This window comes from Rissa tridactyla, chromosome 5, assembly GCF_028500815.1.
Source record: "Rissa tridactyla isolate bRisTri1 chromosome 5, bRisTri1.patW.cur.20221130, whole genome shotgun sequence".
In the NCBI taxonomy this organism is placed as follows: Eukaryota; Metazoa; Chordata; class Aves; order Charadriiformes; family Laridae; genus Rissa; species Rissa tridactyla.
In genome coordinates, this window is record NC_071470.1 from 22,963,523 (window position 1) to 22,985,316 (window position 21,794).

General features: G+C 37.7%; 1 protein-coding gene across 3 annotated transcripts in view; it reads left to right on the forward strand.

Moving 5' to 3' along the window:
• The window catches only part of KCNIP4 (potassium voltage-gated channel interacting protein 4), a 339,234-nt gene that overhangs the window by 178,188 nt on the left and 139,252 nt on the right, over positions 1–21,794 (forward strand). The window contains exon 1 of one of the 3 annotated variants that reach the window (XM_054203580.1): positions 20,370–20,474. The exons of the other annotated variants lie outside the window; for them this stretch is intronic. The gene's annotated coding sequence lies outside the window, so the exon portion shown is untranslated. Of the gene's footprint in view, positions 1–20,369; positions 20,475–21,794 lie in introns of those variants that run through there. 3 annotated transcript variants of the gene reach the window in all.

Here is a 21,794-nt window from a genome sequence, read left to right on the forward strand (position 1 = left end):
AAATTGATTTCACTGCTTGCTCTGGGAAACCTCCCTCGAGCAAAAGGTCCAGAAGGGCTATTTGGGTCCTTTACCACTTAGGTCAGGATTACTATTCTGGCTAGAATAGCATCTGGGATTTTAGATTAAAGGAAAATAATGCTTCAGTTTTCTGATACTGAATTAATGTTATGTAATTCATTCTTCTGTTGACCCCAATAATAATGTGTTGTGTTACTTTGGGATGTAAAATAATAATTTGTTAGTACATTGATTTATCAAGTAATTATCATATTGTGGCCTTTATTATTCAATTATGATTGTTTGTAATAATTTTTATAGTAGCTTTTAAAATGATATTTGCTCACTCATTCATTTTCAGAAAATCCATTGACAAAACTGATTTATTAATGCTGATTGCAAAACAGGTCAGTAACTTCAAAAATTTAAAACAATAAATTCAAGAAAATTCTGATCAACCACAGAGGCTTCATGCCTGGAGATTTTAACAAGGGGAAAAAAAACCAAAAACAACCCAAAACTCACTTTAGCCTCTTTCTACTTCTAAATAGGACATTTTAACTTAAGGTAACGCTATAGTAACATCAGATACACTCTCAATCATAAGTTGGGTTGTGTTCTGTGCGAAAATCTTGGAATTGATAACTAATTCTTCTCAATTATTTAAATAGTTGATCCTCATCTGATTAATCTGAAATATTAAAGACTCCCTAAGGCTGTGTTTTTTAGTTTAATTGCCTCTTTCCTGTCCCTGTGCCACTGTTTTATTGACTCATTTGAAGTATTGAAGAGATTAGCGAGGCATAATTTTTTTACGTCACAGAGATATCCTGGTTTGACCTTATTCAGAGATTATTATGTATTTGTACCTCTACACAGAACACTCCATAAAATTTCCCTTGCAAGTGTTGCATGCTTTATCTTCAGGCATATTGACTCTACTTCAATAAGAACTCCTCAAGGTAAAACGTTGCTCCTTGTCTTAATTTTTTACGCTTACTGATTGCTCACTTTTTTTTTTGTGGTTAAGAATCCAGTCTTTCTTAAAATGTTTGAATACGTAGCCATAACACTTTCTGCTGTGCCTTGACTTTGCCATACTGTAGCTTCTATCATATTTTAATATTTTCTCCTTGGTGATAAGCTTGATTAACTAATGAAAACATATGTGTGAGCATCTTATGAGTCACTGTCAAGCTCATGCAATATTGATGGTCCTCTAAGCTTTTTGGAATGATGCAATCGGAATAAGCTCTTAGAAATAATTTATTTTACAAGTATTTATTCAAAAAATGACTGAATCATGGTTTACGTTAATAATGACACAAGGAATAAAATCAACTTGTTTATTGCAATCTATTGTTCCTAATGTTGCAGTTGTTACAGATTGATGTGTTTACTTATTGGAACTTGCTCCTAAATGGGGAAGTATCACCCTCCAACGTGTTTGGCTTTCTCCTTTGTCATCTGTTCTTTGTCATCCATTTTCATGTACGATGCTAGGATGAACATCTGAATTATGGGATGTCATAGATGGTGTATGTTTGGTGACAAAACTTGTGCAGCATAATACAGTGCCTCCAAATACAGTTTAATCTGGAGGCTGAAAAATGCAGTGGGAGTTAAAAAAAAGGGGAGTATAATGGGTGACACTATACTTAGCGAAATATTTTGTCTGATTCTTCTTTCCTCTGTGTAAAGGGTTAGTCTCTGTTAAAAATAGATCTGATTATGCTAGTCCATGCTTCCCAGTTTTGACAAACCATGTGAAAACCTGTAAGGAAAATACTTTTTTTTTTTTTTTTTTCTTGTTCCACAAAATTAAAAGTACGTAACAGTGTCAGATTTTGGTCATGCACTTGTTTGGTTACAAAGCAAGGGGAAAGGGAAGGAATAGAAAACAAAAAGAATAAAACCTGGATATGACTGACCAGACTAGGTAAAAATACAAATAATAAATCAAAATCAATACTATCAGGATTTGAGAACAAATTTAGAACACTTTATTTTGTCTTTTTTTTGTATGCTATCTTGCTGGTTTACTCTCTTTAGCATCTTTCTTCTGGTTTTGTTTCTATGTTTCTTTTCCAATGCTCCCCCTACAATGTTCTGTTCTAGTCTCCATTCTCTTAATATAATGCTTCCCATTTCTGAATGCTTAATCTGTGAAATAAATACCAGCTCTTTCTCTGTCCAACATATATGTTTTTAGCTGCGATCATACATGAAATATTTTTTCACCTCTGTCTTCCTCTAAGTTTTCCAGTGTCTGTTTCCTTAGTCTCTTTCTAGTTGCTTTGCCATCAGTCTGAAGAGTATTTACAGCACCCAAATCAGCTGGGGGAGCAGTAGATATTGCAAAGTGATGCTTGTTAGTTAATTACTGTTAAACAGTCATTTTTATATCATTGTCTTTAAAAAAAAAATCCACAAATATTTTAATTCTTTCTCTTAACTAATGCTGGTTTCTTTGTTTTCCCTATTATTGGGTAAAAGTGCATTATAACTGAAGATTGTAGCACAAATTTCACAGGAAGAGCTGCTTTCCAGGACAATGTATTTTTTTTTTCCCTCCCTAATTGTGTCAGAAACTTCCATTCTGAAGATGCAATTCTTCTAAAGTTTTGTAGTTCTCACTTTCATCTCTTGCTTAGTTTAGAATATTATTTAATTTCACTGAGATTATTAGGTCAGGATCAGATGAAGTTTTAACCTCTTATCATATTAAGATGAAAGATGATCATATTTAAGAATGAAAAAAAAAAAATAGTTTTCTTTCCTAGGATTTCCTTGTGGCATAATCCAGTGCAATTTTGATCTACTTATCAATTTGTTATAGATGCTGCAGTATATATGGTACTTGAGAATGGGCTTTTATCAAAAGAGAGATTGACGAATTTGTTCAAATAGAGAATATACAGATGGAGAAAGTACAGCAAGGAGAAAAATACCAAAGAGAGAAAAGTAGCTTATTGTTCAAGATGGGTTTTAAAGCTGAGTGAAGACAGCAGCTAAAATGATAGCCTGGTAGATACAGCATTAACTAGTCAGTAGACAGCACTGTTTGAAGTAAATTCGGGATTCTCAGATGAATCAACAACAGAAGGTAACTGATAAGTTTTAGGTAGATCCCAAACTGTATACCAATAAGGTAATTAAGTACTTATCTTGTAGCTGTAGATAGAAGTTCAAATCTCTGTTCTTGCCAGAAGTCTTGGAAGTCTTGCCAACAGCTGCTCTTCAACAGTGAACCAAAGTACACTAGTCATTGGCACAAAGAACTGGAGGCAAAGCCACCTTGGCTGTGGTCAAATCTTGGATCCCAGGCTTGATGTTATAGAAGTCCTATGTACCAGAAAAGCACAGATAACCCTTCAAAGCATATCTGTTTAAGTTACTTCATGCCATTGGCCGCTTGAATAGCAACTGAGTATGAGGATGATGCCATTCATCTTCTACTGCATCACCACATGTTCATCTCCTTCAGCTGTGCTTGTGCCCCATCAGAGGGGCAGTAGGACCGCAGAGACTGCCTGGCAGCAGTTTCAGACTCTTCCTGTGGTGTCCTGGTGTCCCATGCTTAACACACCAATGGCCAACATCTGGCCCTTGCAGCTGGAAAATAGGAATGCTTAAAGTCAGTTTTCTGAAGTGGTAGCTGTTTAAGATAATAAGTTGTCTTTTGCCAAGAAGGCCAATGGCATCCTGGGCTGCATAGGGAAGACTGTGGCCAGTAGGTCGAGGGAGGTCATTCTTCCCCTCTACTCTGCACTGGTGAGGCCACAACTGGAATACTGTGTCCAGTTCTGGGCTCCCCAGTTCAAGAGGGACAGGGAACTACTGGAGCAAGTCCAGCGAAGGGCAACCAAGATGATTATGGGACTGGAGCACCTCCCTTATGAGGAAAGGCTGAAAGAGCTGGGACTCTTTAGCCTGGAGAAGAGAAGGTTGAGGGGGGACCTGATTAATGTTTACAAGTACCTAAAGGGTGGGTTTAAGGAGGACGGAGCCAGGCTCTTTTCAATGGTTCCCAGCGACAGGACAAGGGGCAATGGGCACAAGCTAGAACATAGGAAGTTCCGTTCAAATACACGGAAAAACTTCTTTACAGTGAGGGTGACAGAGCACTGGAACAGGCTGCCCAGGGAGGTTGTGGAGTCCCCTTCTCTGGAGATTTTCAAGACCCGCCTGGATGCAGCCCTGAGGGATGTGCTTTAGGCAACCCTGCTCTAGCAGGGGAGTTGGACTAGATGATCTCTAGAGGTCCCTTCCAACACTGAAGATTCCGTGATTCCGTGAAAGAGATAGAGAATAAATTGATGCCCAGGATATCCATGATGAATGCAGACTGAAGCATTAACATCAGTCCAAGAGAGGAATGATTACATAGGGAAAGCGTGAACCTTGCGCTGAAGCCTTACTGCTTTTTTCCTTAGTTCAGCGGACATGAAAGATGTTTTGGGGTAGAACAGACTTTTCTCATACCTGGAGGAGGAACTTGGAGAAAAATGCAAAGGATACCTGTGAACTTCAGTAGGCCTTGATGAGCTATTGTATATTTTAATGACTAAAAAAAAGGCAGTAATCAACATGGTGGGAGAAAATAAGCAATTAATAATTCTAGCAAGCCACCTAAATGTTGCATTAAAAATATATAGATAAAAATGAGAAGAAATATGAGACTAAGATCTCTACAGACATGGACTGATTAATAGCACAACAAAAATCAGGGTTCCTTTTTCTTGAAATGCTACCTCTCTCATTTTTAAAAGACATCCTAATTATTAATCAGAGTTGAGTTGCTTTTTTTTTTCTTTCCCTTTATCATAAGGCAATACTGATATATCCATTCTGCCTCTCTGTTTATTATTCCATTTTTGGAATATGAGACAAAACATTCATATCTTCCTCTGGTGCTAGTTCTCGAATAACCACTGTTTAGTAATGTGAAAAAGTTTCCATTTGCCCTTCACAACTCAGTAAGCTGTAAACACTGAAGTAATTGAGCCACCCACATCCTGGTCTGCAGGTGATATGAGTGATGTATTTTATTAGCATTTAATTAAATTGCAAATGTTATGCTAAACTGTGAAATTGCTGGCAAAAGTTGAATAACTGGATTAATTTACACCCTTGTTTAAAAGCAATAAATTTAAAGATTGTTGAGTAATCTGGAGAAAATATATTCTTCAACTCTTGAAGCAATTAACCTATGCTCTGCTGCTTTAAAAAAAAAAAATTAAAAAATCCCTGAGCAAACATACTGAAATTTGAGACTGTTGCAACATTAATTTCACACCTTCCTGGTTTAGGTTAATGACTTCTGATTATAACAATGAAGATTAAATGGATCTCATTCACTCTGTAGTAATAAAGAGATAATATACACTTGCAACAATTGCTAATGATTAAAATTAAATTTTATATTATGACATTAAGATTCAGGGAGGGGTGTAATAACTTCAGTTTATGAAAAAGTTGGTTCTAATTCAGTTTGGGGATCACTGAATTATTTGATTTATTGCTATTTGGTTATTTGGATGTATGCCTTAAGAAGTCTAATTATGCAAAAGCTATTTGATATGACTTTGTTTAGAACTAAATACCTCCAGTTATAATTTATAGCTACCAGTAGAAGATGCTGGCTACTGCAGAGAATGTTACAGCCAACTGGAAAGAGAAAGAGTATTCTGATGGTACATGGGAGGCGGGAGGGCTCCAACATCACGTTTTTCATTTGAGGGTTGTAGTGAAAAAGTGTGGCAAAATACAAATTTTGTGGTTGCAAAATAAGGAGTTAAAGGCTGGGAGAGGAATTGGATTTCTATCCTGAATTCTTTTTCTTTTCCACATTAGAAACAACAAATTTTCCATTTGTTTGGTACCCCCTCCCTCTGCTGCGCCCCCCCGCTCCCCCCCAGCCCTGCTTGCAATTGATTTCATTCAGCTCTTCTAAGCTGAAAGCCTGGACTCAGTCAATTTCTGTAGGTATTGTTTCCCAAATGTTAAGTTAACCATTTTAGGATTTCTTATTTTTCTTTTTAAATCAGGATGACGTCCCACAGAACATAATTTTAAATTACAATATTTTCTTTGGGTGTTATCTTTTTGCTAAAGCTCTTTTTCAAGTTAAAAAAAAATGCACAAAGCCAATTTTCTGTTTCTAAATGGTGCAGAAAGCGAGGAAATTGCAATTTCAATTTTGAAATTGTATATTTTAAGCTGTTTTAAGTAGTTCAGTCTCTAATTTCATATTGAGCTCCCTGGATAACTGCAGTGAATTTCTTGTTGCTGAAGTCCTCTGAATATTCATAGGCTGACATGTCTTGTAACTGATATTAATGAGGAATACTAGGTATTCTGCACACATGCAAATGAAGGTCTAGCAACAACAAAAAAATAGTGCTTTGTCTTTTCTCATTTCAAACTTGAATCCTTTTTAAAGAAGTCTGATTGTTCAGACCTGAATGCTGAATGCTTCTGAAATCCAACTCCTTAATGCTGTCTATAACTGGAAAAGAAAAAATTTGTGGGCCTTCAAATAACTTACAGAAATGAAATGTCAAATCACAATAGTGTGCAAATCTGTACCGTATGGTAGAATTTTGAGGAGATGGGAAGTCTATCTTTTTCTAAGTGAAATTACTGTAATTATTTTGTGCTTTCACATGCTAACCACAAGATTTCTGGATATACTTAGGAATAGCTCTAAAAATACCGGATTGCACTGTTGGTGTACCCAACAGTCACGGTTTTTAAACAAATACCGGTATGTGAAAGAAGCACAATGAATGTTGGCAGAAACAAGGTTAATTTCTTATTGCAGCTTAGTCACTTGAAGTAAGAAATACTTAATCTTTTCTCTAATTTCATGCTCTCTTACAAAAAGATTTCAATGAGCTTGCTAATGATAATAACTTTCCTTTTAGGTATTTCTTTTTGCGAAATTGCAGCTCATGATGTGGTATTTAGACAGTTGTTTAACTTAACTGAGACTGCAGGGGAAAAATAGTAACAAGATCAGTAGTAACTCTAATCCAATGAAAGACCTGGGCACATACAGGTTAGTCTGTGCAAAACTTAACTTCTAAATGTTGTGGTTTGGGCTGGACTGGCCACTGAGACCAGGACACGAAGCATATCTTATGTGTGGGCTCTACGTGCCTTCTTAGGCAAGGAGGCCAGATAGATGTGGATAAGCACACACACACAAATAAATATATTTGGCTTTTTTTGGGTGTGTGGTTTTTTGTTTTTTTTTTATTAACATGCAGAGTGTTCGTGGACCTCCTTTTTGTATCCATAATACTACCCATTAAATGCTTTGGAGTGTCAGTTGGAAAACGGGAGACAGTTCAACTTAAGACCTGGCATTCTTATTAGTTCAGGCTATAGATGCATCCATACAAATAATGTACTGCTGGGTTGTACTGTGTATGCTGTGAATTCTCCTGCATCCCAGAGGTGTTGGCAGCTCTGCAATTCCATCACTGATTTGAGAGAATTGAAAATTGTATGATCTAGCTCAGGGAAAAAATTTTTAACTCAAGGGCTGCCAGTAAAGTGGTAGGTCTGTGCAGCCCAAATGGCCAGACTCACTAGGCAAGAAAAAGAAAGATCAATAAAGACATGGTTATAGTCTAGCGAACATGCCACTAAAATGGAAGGAGACGTCCTGGGTGTTTACATATTGCAGATTGCCTTCTTCTAAGGAATCCTCATTAAGATAGAAATGAAACCTCTTCATTTTCTAAAAAGTTAAAGAGCAGAAGCAAACAGCCTAAGCTGCTTTTCTCAGAGTGTGCTAGAGCAGGCCAGCTATGATACAAAGGAGCAATGATAGATATCCTGATTCAAAATCTGTTGAGGACAAAGGAGAGGTAATCATCAGTTTAATAAACGCTGGGCTGGGTTTCGAATGAAGCGGCAATTAAGTCTTCAAACCCATTAATTCTGATTTGATTAGTGTCTCTTTTTTTAAACTGGATGGTTATTTGTTAATTAATAACTAGACTTAGATCAGCTAGCTTCATAAAGATTGTTGAAAAGCCGTTGGAGAGTATTAATTGTTAAGATATGTTGTCTTATAATAATGAAGGCAGTGGCAAACCAAAATATACTTTTTGCTTTCTGAATAAACTTCTATAAAATGATATTTGTCACGCTTCTGTGAACAGTTGCTACAGCAGCTATTGCAAACTGTAGTTATTAGTTGCTACTTAGATTAGTCCAGTAGTCTGAAAGTTTGTGGAAATTCCTGCAAGTATTGTTTACTTTAAATGCTAAGTTCTTAGCTTGCATTTTAACTGCTGCTGCAGTACTAAAAAAGCTTACCTCACTGTACATAAAGAATCTTTCTAGAAATGGTCATAATGCTGAATACCACATGTATACCTGATTTGATAGTGGTGATTGTTCACATCTTTTAAGATGCATCAAGCTAGAACACATAATGAAGCAACTAGTAAGCATTTTGAAAAAAATTTGCATCTAAATTTCCAAGCCTGATGTTTTCTTAAATAGTTAGATTATTCCCCATAAAGTTGCTTTAAGACTCAAAAGGAAAAGTCTGAATAGTAATCAAGCTTTTCAAGGAACTGTCATGGTTTATGAGTTAATAAAAAGTTATTTAGTGCAACCCAAGGCTCGTGCTAAAAAGGTTTCTACGCATTCAAACAGACAAGGAACTCTGAAAATTGCAAAATCCATTTTAACTATTGCATGATAAAATGGGAAGTATTAACTGGATTGCAACCAACAATTCCTACGCTTATAACAGTTTCTTGCTGTTAAACTTACTTGCTGTTGCTAAATTGGCTTTCCCAAAACTCAGTAACAGGATGTGAGCAAAATAGAGTGGAGGAAGACTTGGGAAGAAGTGCATTGGATGAAGATTCATAGTACTTGTGCAGCTGCGATTTCTCCTAAACAAAAGGGAGAGGTTTTCTTGAAGGGGACGCGACACTATGGATGGCAAATCCTGCTCAACTTTAGAGAAAGGGTTCTGAGTTGTCTAGGATAGCTTGATAGGGTAAGACACATTGCAAGCTTTAGATCTTTTAGTCTTGGAGTAGGAATAAAGTAAAGAACTGGGGGAAAACCTTGGGCAAACAGATGATATTCTATCAGCATACGCTTCTCAAGCACTTTAAGTAAAAGAGTAAAAATAGATGGGCAGCTATTACAGTCATGCTGGCTTTGGGTTTCCAAAATTTTCATCTCTAAGGAGTACAGTCTTGGACTGTACTGCTGTATTCATGTGAAGTAATACCCAAGTTTATATTCTAGGTGGGAAAACCCCATCATGAACTCCTCTGAGTGCAGAATCTTGAATTATATACTTTATTCTATTGGTTAAAGAAAAGGTTTCTTTGTGTTTCTCTACCTAGTAATATCTCCTTTCAAGACTCTACTTCTCAGATTTTTCTTTTGTAAGGACCTTGTTACTTCAGTAAGCTATTTTCCATAAGCAAACTATATCTGTTATTTAATCTGCTGCAACAGGAACAGTTACAGAACAACAGCCAGAAATGACAACTGTTCTTCTAATTACACTTTTAAAAATATGTGCTATCCTATGTATGTTCACAAAACAGAAAACTTGAAAAGAATTGGGTTTGTTTAAATACTTGTGACTATATAGGGCAGTGATATCCTAGGTTATCTTTAAGGATTACCATAAATGCTATGTTGAAATTTTAGTGACCATAATTTATACGTTTCTCTGTGTGGAAATGTATTCTTCCCCTAACACTGTCATCATTCTTCACATGGTTTTTATTGACTGTAACAAGGCTCTTTGGAACACGTAATCACACAGTCATTAAGTTCTGCTTGAAGGTTTGCTATTATGCATTGGTAGAATGCTAATTTATTTAGCTAGGCTCTATGTCTAAATGCCACACACAGAGGCTGTATGTTTCTCTTGCCTGGAAAACATAGAAATTGCATTGAGCCAGATGGTAAGTTGGCAACCTGGTGCACCTGTATGGAGGACTTGAGGGCAGAAATGGTTTCTCCTTTGCAGCTCGTTAAATTGCTGTTTTATGCCAGAGATGAAACTGCTGGGAGTAGGTGATTTGTTTTATATAAAAAAACAAAACACCCCCCCACCCACTCCCACCCCCCCACCCCCCCCCCCCAAAAAAAAACAGTCAAAAAACCCAAACGTGTCCAGTCATACCCCAGCGTCCCATAGCAATCTTCCTTGTGCTAAGAACAAGAAGGGAGACAGAGATAGACTGGATTGTATTTCATTCCCTGAACTGCTCCTTCAGTGGAATACCTATGTGTTGTACCTTACATCTAAGGCGCTTGAAAAAAATTATTTTCTGGTGTCACTAGTAAGTGACAGAAACTGAAACACATAAACCTACAATAACCAAACAAAGGTGCTTATCCTCTGCTTTGCTTAACCAGCAGTTTAAAAATAATAATACGCTCTAAATGCGGTTAGTTGCTTGCTCTGCCGTTTTACTGCTCTAATGTAAAACATCCAAGGAACAAAACCTCCAATTCAAATATCTGTGTTCATAATAAAAAAAAAAAGTTTCTTTCAATAAAATTCATGAAATCCATGAAATATTGTGTTTTCCAGTTTTGATATCATTCCAAAACATAGTTCAGCAAGATCTGCTGAGGATTACTGAGACTCCATCTGTTCTTGCCATACATAGGAAATACTACAGATGATAGTGAGCAGATGTATCCTGCCTATTACAGTCATGCTCAAAAACACTGAAATGTTGGATTGAAAAGGCAAAAACATTTTAGTTTTATACAGCTTTCTCCTGTATTTGCCAGACTCTATGTATGTGTCTGACAGTCAGGCTTCTCAAAATCATCTTAATTTTCTTTAACAGTCTCCAAAATGTGTTTTTTCTTGAAATTAGCATTGTTTACAGCCCAAGTCAGTTTCACATCCAATCGGGAATGGCATATGATGTTTCAGCAACTTAGTGGCTATGAATTTATGCTCATACTTTCTTTTTCTGTGGCCTAATAAATTTTGAGGGGGATTCTGTACTTTGGATTCTTAATTTATTTTTTTTTAAGTGCAGAAAGGAAGACTAACAGCAATGAGGCATCCTAAAAATTCATATGTCAGTGTGGTGGGCGCTCTAAAGAAGATCCTTGCTTTGCCTTGAGTACAGGAGGGGTTTGAATGCAGGTCCCTCACTCTGAAGGGAATATCTTAATCTGCAGCAGTAGGGACAGAAGAGAGATAGAGTCCACCCTAGTTTCAAAACCGTAGCACCACAATCTCTATAAGAATGGATTATTTTGTGAAAGTTGAAAAGTACCATTAGGCAGTTTAATTACTGCATTGTATTTATTATTTTTGTTTGGTTTTACACTTAGCACTCAAATTGAGGTGAATTTGACTCGGCTAGTGTAGTTGTGGTGTGGATGGCCATGCAGCAGTGAGCACTGGCACATGGAGCACGGCTGCTGCTCTCCCTGCCATCCTGAGACATGGAAGCCCTGGCACCCAACGTGTGCCCTGACACTGGCCTGTACACCTTACAGAATCACAGAATGGTCGGGGTTGGAAGGGACCTTTCGAGATCATCTAGTTCAACACTCCTGCCAAAGCAGGGTCACCCAGAGCAGGCTGGACAGGAATGCATCCGGGCAGGTTTTGAATATCTCCAGAGAAGGAGACTCTACAACCTCTCCACGCAGCCTCTTCCAGTGCTCTGCCACCCTCAAAGTAAAAAAAGTTTTTCCTTATGTTGAGATGGAACTTCCTGAGTTCCAGCTTGTGACCGTTGCCCCTTGTCCTATCACCGGGCAGCACTGAGAAGAGTCTGGCCCCATCCTCTTGACACCCGCCCTTTAGATATTTATAAACACTGATGAGATCACCTCTTGGTCTTCTCTTCTCCAGGCTAAACGGACCCAGATCTCTCTGCCTTTCCTCATAAGAGAGGTGCTCCATTCCCTTGATCGTCTTTGTAGCCCTGCACTTACTGTAGCTTCTCTTCTACTCCAGGGCCATGCAAGCCCCGTGGCTGCTCCCCTCAGAGGCTGAACTGTTGCAATGGTGAGTCTTACAGCAAGTGGCTGAGTTGAAGGATGAGGAAGGCTTTGAAGGCTTGGTGTTCCTGCTGAATACATAAGACTGATGGATGTAACTCCTGTCCCATTAGATCTGGGGCTGTGGCTCTTGGGCAACTGGCCAGTTGCATACAGAGATCAGAGCCTGTGACATCTCATTTTGGATTGTGACACTCTGCTCATCAGTTAAAGGTTGAGAGATGAATTCAAAGTGGCAGAGGTGTAATGAATGTACTCAGACGACCAGGGAGATGGAGAACCTCTCTTACAGGGGGAACCTGAAAGAAGCTGACTCATGTAGCACAGCAAAACAGAAAATGAGTGAGAAGGAATGAGAGAAGGAGTGAGATGTGATCAAGAGGCAGAAAAAATTGTATCTAAGGTAAATGATTAAGTTGGCACAAGTAATAGGTTAAATTCTCTGTGAGTCAGCTTATGCTGGAAATTGAGGAAGCTCTGAGACAATTTTCCAATAGGAGTAGAAAGAGGAAAAAAAATCCCGAAGTTTTAAGGAGTTGTTTCATCAGTTCATTAAATGAATTGTTGAATGTGTGGTGATAATGAACAATGCTTACTTTTGGTGCTGTATTTCTGTGAAAGTTGAAGTCAATCTTTTTGTAACTAGCTTTGAATCTTTTGACACTAGGGGATTTAACAGTATAAAAGCCGTATTTAGCTCCCTGAGCAATCCTCCCTGATGGAGAACCCAGGACTCCTGTTCTGATGATCTCTTGATTTCCTTTTGAAAATCACTTCTCTCTTAGAAGATGTGCTTTGCCAAGTATTTTGCAATTTTCCATTTAATTTTTTAACTCCTCTACATTAGGCATGTTCTCTTCATTTCTCTGGTTTTCCAAAGTGAAGAGGATATCCAGTAATACTGAATGAGTTTATTTTAGATAAAATTGATCTTTAGTGATCATCTGCCTGTGTAGGTATGTGATAATTAATGGAATAATAAAAAAAAAAGCCTCCTGGCTCAAACAACTCAATTATTTCTTTGTATATGTCATGTTGTTAATTTAGGAAAAAAAAAGTTAATCTAACAATGCTGAAAAGAAAGCATACCACAGGAAAAGTTGCCAGCCATCATTCTAATGGTGCCACATGCTGCTTCCTTGAGGCCATGCAAGGGAGTTTAAGCAGTGTGAGGATGATATTTGTGGGATAAAAAGCTGTAGCTAGATTCTATTCAATACCTTCACTGCTGCTCCAGCAGCCCACATGCTGTAGTGTAATGCCACCCAGGCTGCTATTATGGCTGTATAAACTTGATTTCTCTGAACGCTGATATAATAAAGCAATGATGCTTGAAGAGTGGGATCCAGCCTAATTTTTAATATTAATAAACTTCACTCTCAGTGTGATGATTTAATTTTGACTGTCTTTTAAAAAAGCTAATCTGAAGTTCAGGACATATTTGTTTGCAAAAAAAAGTTACTAGTCTTATAATTCACAAACCTTGAGTTCAATGTTATATAAGACTAGCTAGTAACAGATTTCAGTCTGTAGGCTTGTCCACTGGGACCATTGTCTGCATTCCTGAAGATGAGAAGATCTCTTCATTTTTGCCTCCATTTTCTCATGTATAAAGCAAAAAGGGAAGCATGATTAGCTGTCTTTTTAGTCTTATTTTAGCTCTAGAAATGAAGGAAATCTAAGAGTGAAGTGTTATACAGTTAACTCATTTGTAAAATAATGATCCTTCACCTTGATTGTTATGAATCTATCCTTAGAGTGAACTGTGGTGGCCAAGAAAGTCAAAACTTTGGCAGTGACAGAGGCATTGAGATGATTTTTTGATCTGGACCTTGTTTCAAGGAATTTGGATCTTATAGGAGACAGTAGTGATTTGTTGTGCCACATTATAAGATCCAATTGTATAAATCGGTTGTTTTTCCACAGCTTATTTCCTGCAGTGTTATTTGGATAGAGAAATTTGTCAGTAGTTTGTCACTTGGTGCTTTAACTAGTTTTCAGTTCACTGAGACTTTTGACAAAACAACACAAACAACCTTCTTTCATTCCAAACTCAATACATGAAGTGCTTTTTTGGTTTGGTTGTGGGGTGACTTTTTTCCATAGCTTCTTTTTACTGTTCTGTTTATACACAAGATCTAATCTCAAAAAATAAAGTGTATTTTACAATGTTTGATCATGAACTCCTTCCAGCTTTACATTTGAATAAAGAATACACAATTTTAGACACATGCAAGGGCTTGTAAATGCCAAGTAGCTTAGAGTCTAATTCTGAAGACTTCTAAATAATCTGTTCCTAATCCAACAAAATGCTTAAGTGGAACCTTAGCTTTAGCCAAAATAGATAAAGAAATTGGAGACTCTTTGTATGTTGAAAAGCTAAGTTTGTACTTAAATTTATTTTTTAGGGTACTGTGGGTTTGAGTCAGTTGGGACCGACTTTTCCTGAATGATGTATTTCTTACTATTTATTTACTGTACAGTTAATTCAGCACCTGAGATAAATGATAAAGCTGCAGCATCAGCTACACTCTTTTTCTAAACTTGTAAATGGTAAAAGTTTCTTGGCATTAAGGAAACTTTTTTTTTTATTAGAGCTAGGAAGAGGATTTTACAAATGATTAACAGATACGGCAGGTAATATTCTGTGGATCTGAATGAAAGTGTACTGCAGTACGTTATGAAACAGTGATTGTGAAATATTACTATTCTTATGTCCTTTGGATGATCTTTTGAGTAAGAAAATGTCTATTTTTAGTGGCAATATAAGATGACAAGTAAGGGGAGAATGCAGTTATTTGATACTGCTATTTAAATACTTTTCATCCATTGCAACATTTTTTTATGTGTGTTTGTCTTGTAACTTTTGCAATTTTATTCTTAGCTCAAAATTTGGATCAATTGTATTAAGATGTTATAATGTTTAAATATAAAATAGTTTTTGTTTCTTTTTTTAGTCTTAATTGCAGTCTTGCATCTTATATCTTGCAAACTTAAGGGAAAAAAGCCACTTAAATAGAGTGGAAGTATCCCATTGTATGAGTAATGCTCGCATCTAAATGGTCTTTTGGGATCTATAGATTTGATCCTTTTATGGTGTTATTTATAGTTTCTGAAACTATGACCAGCTGAGCCACTTAAAAAAGCAAATCGTACTTTTGAATTTGAGTCTGTACTCCATGCTTGTGTCTGTTTTGCTATGTATTCATCAGAAAAGATAATGAGGAAAAGACTAAGCCACAATCTTCTCTTGGATAACACAGTAAAAATCAATGAATCTACATATATAAATAAAGGACTTAATTTCATTTATTTAATTCATCAGTTGTATAGAATCTGTGTCCATTTTTTTTTAAAATTCATATAACAGTAGCGTTGCACTAAGAATTAAAAGCAGAACAACACAACTAAGGTGTTTGGAGTTGTGTTTTTTTTCCAGTGGACAATCTTAGCAGAAACCCTTGTGCAGTCTAAAAGTCAACTTGAGTATCTCTCTGAAGGCACACGTTTTTGGAGAACCATAATACAAAGTAAATTATCATGTACTGTGCTCTTACTTTTTGCTTAGCAATAGCAAAAACAAGTGCTTCTGCGTCACTGGTTGGAAACGTGCATATGCACTCACACATCCTGCAATTAATAGATAAGCAATATAGTGTTAAGCAGGCTATATACAAATAATGTGTAAATTTGTAGAAAGAAAAAAAAAAAAAGTGGACCAGGAAGCTACCAGTCCACAACCACAGGTCTTAAACATACTGCTCTTGAGGTTCTGAGAAGAGTCAAAAAACTAAAAGCAAGAGCAAGAAAAAAATGCTATTGGAGAAAAGCAGATTCTTGTGTTAAAAATTGGTAGGCATAGAGTACTTTAGTACTTCTGAGTGTAGAGAAGGGACTAAGATTGAGAAAATAACCGTGGAAGAAACAGACTCATTTTTTAATTTTATTTTTATTAAACTAGAGAGGTGACAAGCAAGGGTCTATGAGGTACCAACTGAACCTCTGAAGGTAGTGAATAGGAGAGCTTTCCTCCTTTTTTCCCCACTGGATGGCAATCACTGTTCAGAACAAGTTAGGAAAAACAAAATTACATTTAGATAATGTGCCTTTAACAAGTGAAAATATATACTTTGCTATAGTTCTCATTTTCTAACATTGATTTAATTTTTATCAATTATTGATGACTTAGGGGAGCAGCAATCAGAGTGTCATCTTTACGTGTGTTAAAAAGAGCTTGGCTTTTGTAATTCACTTTAAGTTTTTGTAATAAATATAATTAGCTAGCACCCTTTTGTAGCACTTCCAAATATAAATGTTTTGTCTCATGAATATGTGCTTTTGATTCCAGTTTGTTTTGATCAGGACTCTTTTTAATGTTTGGGCTTTTCAGTCACATACTTAATTTGCTCAGCAGCAAATTACTTCGTCTTGCTACTTTCTGGACGAAAAATTATTCTGCGTGTCCATATTGAGCCTCTGCAAGTGCTTTAAATATAATCAAACATTTGCTCACACTACTCTGTTGTAATCCTGTAATCTAGCTCACCTCTAAAGATCATTGTAAAACATGTCAATAAGACAGCTGTAACAAAAACAAAACAGTGATTGTAGTTTTCTTTGAAAATTAGAAGTCCTCTTTAACAAAAAGTGCATCTTAGACTATGAGCTATCCTCTTACGTAGACTGCAAAAATGCAGATTAGTAACAGGTCTCAGAAACTTTAGAAGGCCCCACTTTGTACTGAAGTATTCTGTCAAATTATTTGGACAGACCCTTTATCCCGCAGCTCTTCAGGCAGCAGTACATCTTTGTTGTACTCTCCAAGCTGCACTTAAAGATCTAGCAGTGCAGCTAGGTATAGGATTCAGCCTGCAGTTCTTTAATTGTTGTGTTCTTTTCTGTCCATGGGTAAAGGTATCTGAAAGTGTGCATGCACTTGAAGTACTATATTAAGGAAATTACAGTTCGGATTGCTGGACAATGAGGTGGATAAAAAAGCCCTGCTTGTATGACTAGGCTTGGATAGTGGGTCATACTCTACCTGGAGGCTGATAACAAGTGGAGTACCACAAGAACCTATCCTGAGCCCTGTCCTGTTTCACAGCTTTATCAATAACCTGCAACGTGCAAAGAAGTGAGCTGTCATCAACAGGTTTGCAGGTGAGGCCAAAACTGGATAAGCCACTAGTTAGAGAGACCTAGATAGATTGGAGGAACGGCCCAGCAGGAATCTTGTGAAATGCAACAAGGACAAATGCCAAATCCTGCACTTGGGAAGGAATACATGCTAAGGAGCCGCTCTGATGAAAAGCATCTAGGGGTCCTGGTAGACAGCAAGCTGAATGTGCTGCCTTGCATGTTGCTGTCTCAAGCAAGGCTGGGCTAGGAGCATCCCAGGCTGTATTAAAAGGAAGGATTACAGACAGTAGACTGAGGAAAGTGAATATTACCCTCATTAGACTGCATCTAGAGTGTTGCATCCAGTTTTGGGTCCTCTAATACAAAGTGTTGATAACGAATGGAGGCCCTTAAGCTGGTAAGGGGCTGGAGCATGTGCCCACCGAGGAGAGCCTGAAGGAGCTGAGCTTCTTCAGACTGGAGAACATACAGCTTGCAGGGGACCTAACAGCAGCACCCCAGCACCTAAAAGGAGGTCATGGAGAAAACAGCCTCTTCATAGGGCTCCATGGCAGAAGAATGAGAGATAATGGACACAAATTGAAATAAGAGAGGTTCTGACTTTTGACAGTCAAGCAGTGGGACTGGCTACGCAGCGAGGTGCAGCCTCCATCCTTGGAGGTTTTCACAGTGCAAGTGGGTCAATCCCTGAGCACCCTGGCCTGATCTCATAGCTGGCCCAGCTTTGAGCAGGAGGTTGGACTAAACACTTCCTGAGGTCACTTCCAACCTTAGTTATCCTGTAATTTTTATCAGAAGGATCAAATGCAGCTTCTGAGAATATGTTTTGTTTCTTAATATTTGCACAACTTAACGTGCAAACTTCTGATAGAATCTAGACTCATTTTGGTAGTAGAAAGCGGGAACAAGTAACTCTCCATTCTTCACAACAGCCAACATCATTCTTAGTGTCTAGTTTCATAAGAATTAATTTTGAAAGTTCTGCTTAAACTTAATTATGTTTATGCTGTAAATGTGAGAGAAGATTCTGCTTTTCACTGGGTAAAATTAACTGCATCATTAATTAATTCTCTTGTATTAGTTTAGAAGATGATTTTGTCTGTGACTGTAGGAAAGTAACAAAACATATCTGCTCTTGTGAAGTTTCATCTGATGCTTGCACCATTTTGGCAGTTAATTCACTAATAGCCACTTTTTGATCTTCTAAGATCAACAGCGCTGGAAACTGACATTAACTCTGTAGTAGAAGCTGACCTTCAACCATTACCGTTACCTCTTGCTGTTACATATGCTCTCTCTGCTAGGAGAAAGCAGATGTTTCTTCAGCTAGATGAGAGTTGTTCTTAACAGTCCCACTGTCTTCGTACCACCCATGGCATTGAGGGATCTTTCACAGCCAAAAGCCTGTTGTGGAGAGAGACTGTGCAGAAACCATATTCAATGCCTCCTTCCTTCTCTTAGGCAACATAGTACATATTTCAAAGGATGTGAATGTGTATTCCCGCAGCCTAAGTGTATGCAGCTGTTCATGTGCTTTGGTTTGACTGGGTGTGAGTTGAAGAGCTGTGTGCAAGAGCAGGAATAGGCAGAAGCAGCTTCACCTGATTAGGAGAGCAGGAAGAGTGGACTGTGGGTGATGGAGAATACCGGTGGACTGAAGAGAGGAAAGGATTGTGTTATCTAGCAGCTATGTATTTATAAATGAGACGGATTTGTCATGGGGTGGTTTGGGTTTTCCTTGGGGAATTTATTTTGTTTGAAGGGTAGTAGCATCTTCTGAGGGCAGTTAATGATCCTGACCGTGCAAGTGTAAATTTTTTGTGTCCTAAAATCACAGTAAAAAGAGATTTGATGTAGTGCTCCTGTGTCTTACCTCTGTCTCATAACAGCAAGAAACTATATGTGTGCTTTTAACCCTCCCTTTTTCCTGCATATTTTCAGGGCACAGATCCCCATATCTCATATTCCTTACAGAAAAAAAAGTTCACTTAACTGTTTCATGATTGCAGGAACCATTTGCGTTACTTTTGTTAATGGCCTTTTCTTAAGTTTTTCGGTCATCATCATTCTCTGGTTTTGCAGATGTGAGCCCACTGGCTTGGCAGAGTGTTGTTTTTGTTTGTGTTTCTTTTTTTAAAAAAAAAAAAAAAAAAAGAGTGGGAAGCAGTTGTGGAAGTATGGAGAGGAGAAGGAAGATCAAACAAGCATCATGTATCAAAAGGGAGGGGCTGCTTCCATTAAGGAGATAAGCTAGGAGCTGATGCTGTTTTCAGCACAAACAGTGCCCTCACGGACCATGGCATGGTCCCACGGGGACTGATCAGGGCAGGGGTGCTGTTGCAAAGAGTTGCTGTTAACCATCCATAGGTCATCAGAGAAGGTAATGTAACAAGTCAGGTCTGGGAGGTCATTCCAGAAGGTCCAGTCAGGAACAGAGGGGAGATAGCCATCGATACATCTAACACAGGTTCAAAGTTCACCAAGGAAACGGGGCTAGAAATGAGTACAACCATGACGTAGCTCAGGCAAGGTACCCAGGCCTGGGCTGAGCTACAGCCTCTGGGCCCATGAGCAGAGGCAGTGGGTAGGAGATCCCAGGTAAGGCCATTCAAGGCTATCAAAGCCTAATAGTGCACTCAGGGACCTGGCTATATGCCATTAATATAATCCTAAATAGTTCTTGTGTTTGGACTATTTAATTTTGTTAAATTGGGAATCCTTCGGTGTGCTGTACGTGCAGAGCTCTGTGGGTTGCTGGTGTCACACCTGTCTGAGCAAAAGGCTTTGGTGGCTGGCAGGAGTGGCCTCGGGTAGGTGACGCTCCCCAGTCCTGATGGGGCTCCTGCGGCTGCTCCTGTGAAGGGAACCAATAAGGTTCAACAAGGAACGCATGTTAACAGGGGCAGTTTCTAAGGTCAAAGCATCACTGCAGGTTTAAAAACATTTTGAACACTAGTCATAATTCTTAGTGACAGGAAAAAACACGATTTTTAATAAAATACATCATTTGTGTCCGCTTTGATTGTCACTTTAATTTACTGGCCGTGTTTAGGTGCAGAAAACTGATCATCTCACAGATAGGGTGGCCATAAATTGTGGTTTTTTTCTCTTGGTATCATTTCAGAGAACCATCTTGAACTTCCTATTTTATAGCCCTACCTGTCATTATATTGTTTACTTTTTTGTTTTGAAGGACTTCTTTTAGTTCACAATCCAGCGGAAGGGTTCAGTAGCTGGATACGTAGCGCAAACCACCATTGCCTTGAAGAAATTAAGGCATGATGCACTCCATTAAGGTAACTCAAACTAAGGCTATTTTATTTATGAATGAGTATTGAACACAGAGGAGTATAATGTACTTTCAAAAAATGAATTTTATGTTTTGGTCATTCGATAGTTTGGCTTGGCTTTTCAGCAAGACATCCCTGCACTTGCCCTTCATCTTGGTGAAAGAAAACCAATGTTGAAATAAATGCTACTAATGTAAAAAACTTGTATTACAAGTATAAGTATAATGGAGGCCCTTGATGGACAGTTAGGTGTTGATTCCCCATTTACATCTGCTTACTTATAAATGTAATGGTTACAAACTGGTGCAGAAAATTGTCAACTGGTTTCATTGATAAGCAGATCACAAAAATGAGAGTTTGCATGTCTATGCAGAAAGCAATCCCGTATTGTTCAAGATACACAATGATTAAGAATTCAGGTATATCAGAACGAAACATTTGTCTTACTAAGACAACATAATTCGTAGAAGTGGAAACTTACTCTTGGGTCATGCCAAATTATTTAGTAACTAAACTATCAGAGGAAACATTTGCAATTCTTGTTCTCGTCATCTTCACAAAAGATGTGATTTCCCAGCTGTATCCTAAGATACAGTTACTCATCCCTTCATGTAACAAAAAGAAAATTGAGTATGTACGAATTGCACTTTCTTAGACTAAAAGTGACTACTTCTAAAACAAGTTAGAGTTAAAACTTTAATTATTCTTTGGAGATAGATATTGTAGTAATTTTCAATTCTATTGGGAAAGAACAAACGTTCCTGAGAAACTGCATTTGTAGATAACTTTCAAATATGAATATTAATAACTATCAAGTAATTATCAGATAAATATAGTAAAATTAAGTATTTTTGCACCACTGGTAGCTTTCATCTTATTTTTGCTATGACAGCTTCAAGATCTTGGATGACAGATTTGTTCTTTTTTCTTTTTTTTTCTTCCCTCCTTGTGTAGAAACTGTATATGTAGATTACTTTGATGGTGGTTTCACTAACCACTGTTGATTTTGCTGAGTGTGACTTAGTTCTTGCAATGCAGATCAGGTAGAATTTACAAATAACAAATAAATTGGCTGAGGAGTTCTGCTACTCCGTAGTCTCAGTAGGTTTCCACTTGGGCATGTCTGGTGTTTTCATTGGGTGATTAAATCACTGTTTTAAATTTTTCCAGGGATATTTGTGATTTGAATTAAAAACTAAAGTAAAATTTTCTCTCAGCAAGGTGTGCATCAGAGGAGGAATTGCACCCACTCTAGTATCTACTTCTGGGCATCAATAGTGTTTCCTAACCTTTTCCTTCCTCGCATGACACCTTTAAGAAAAATCT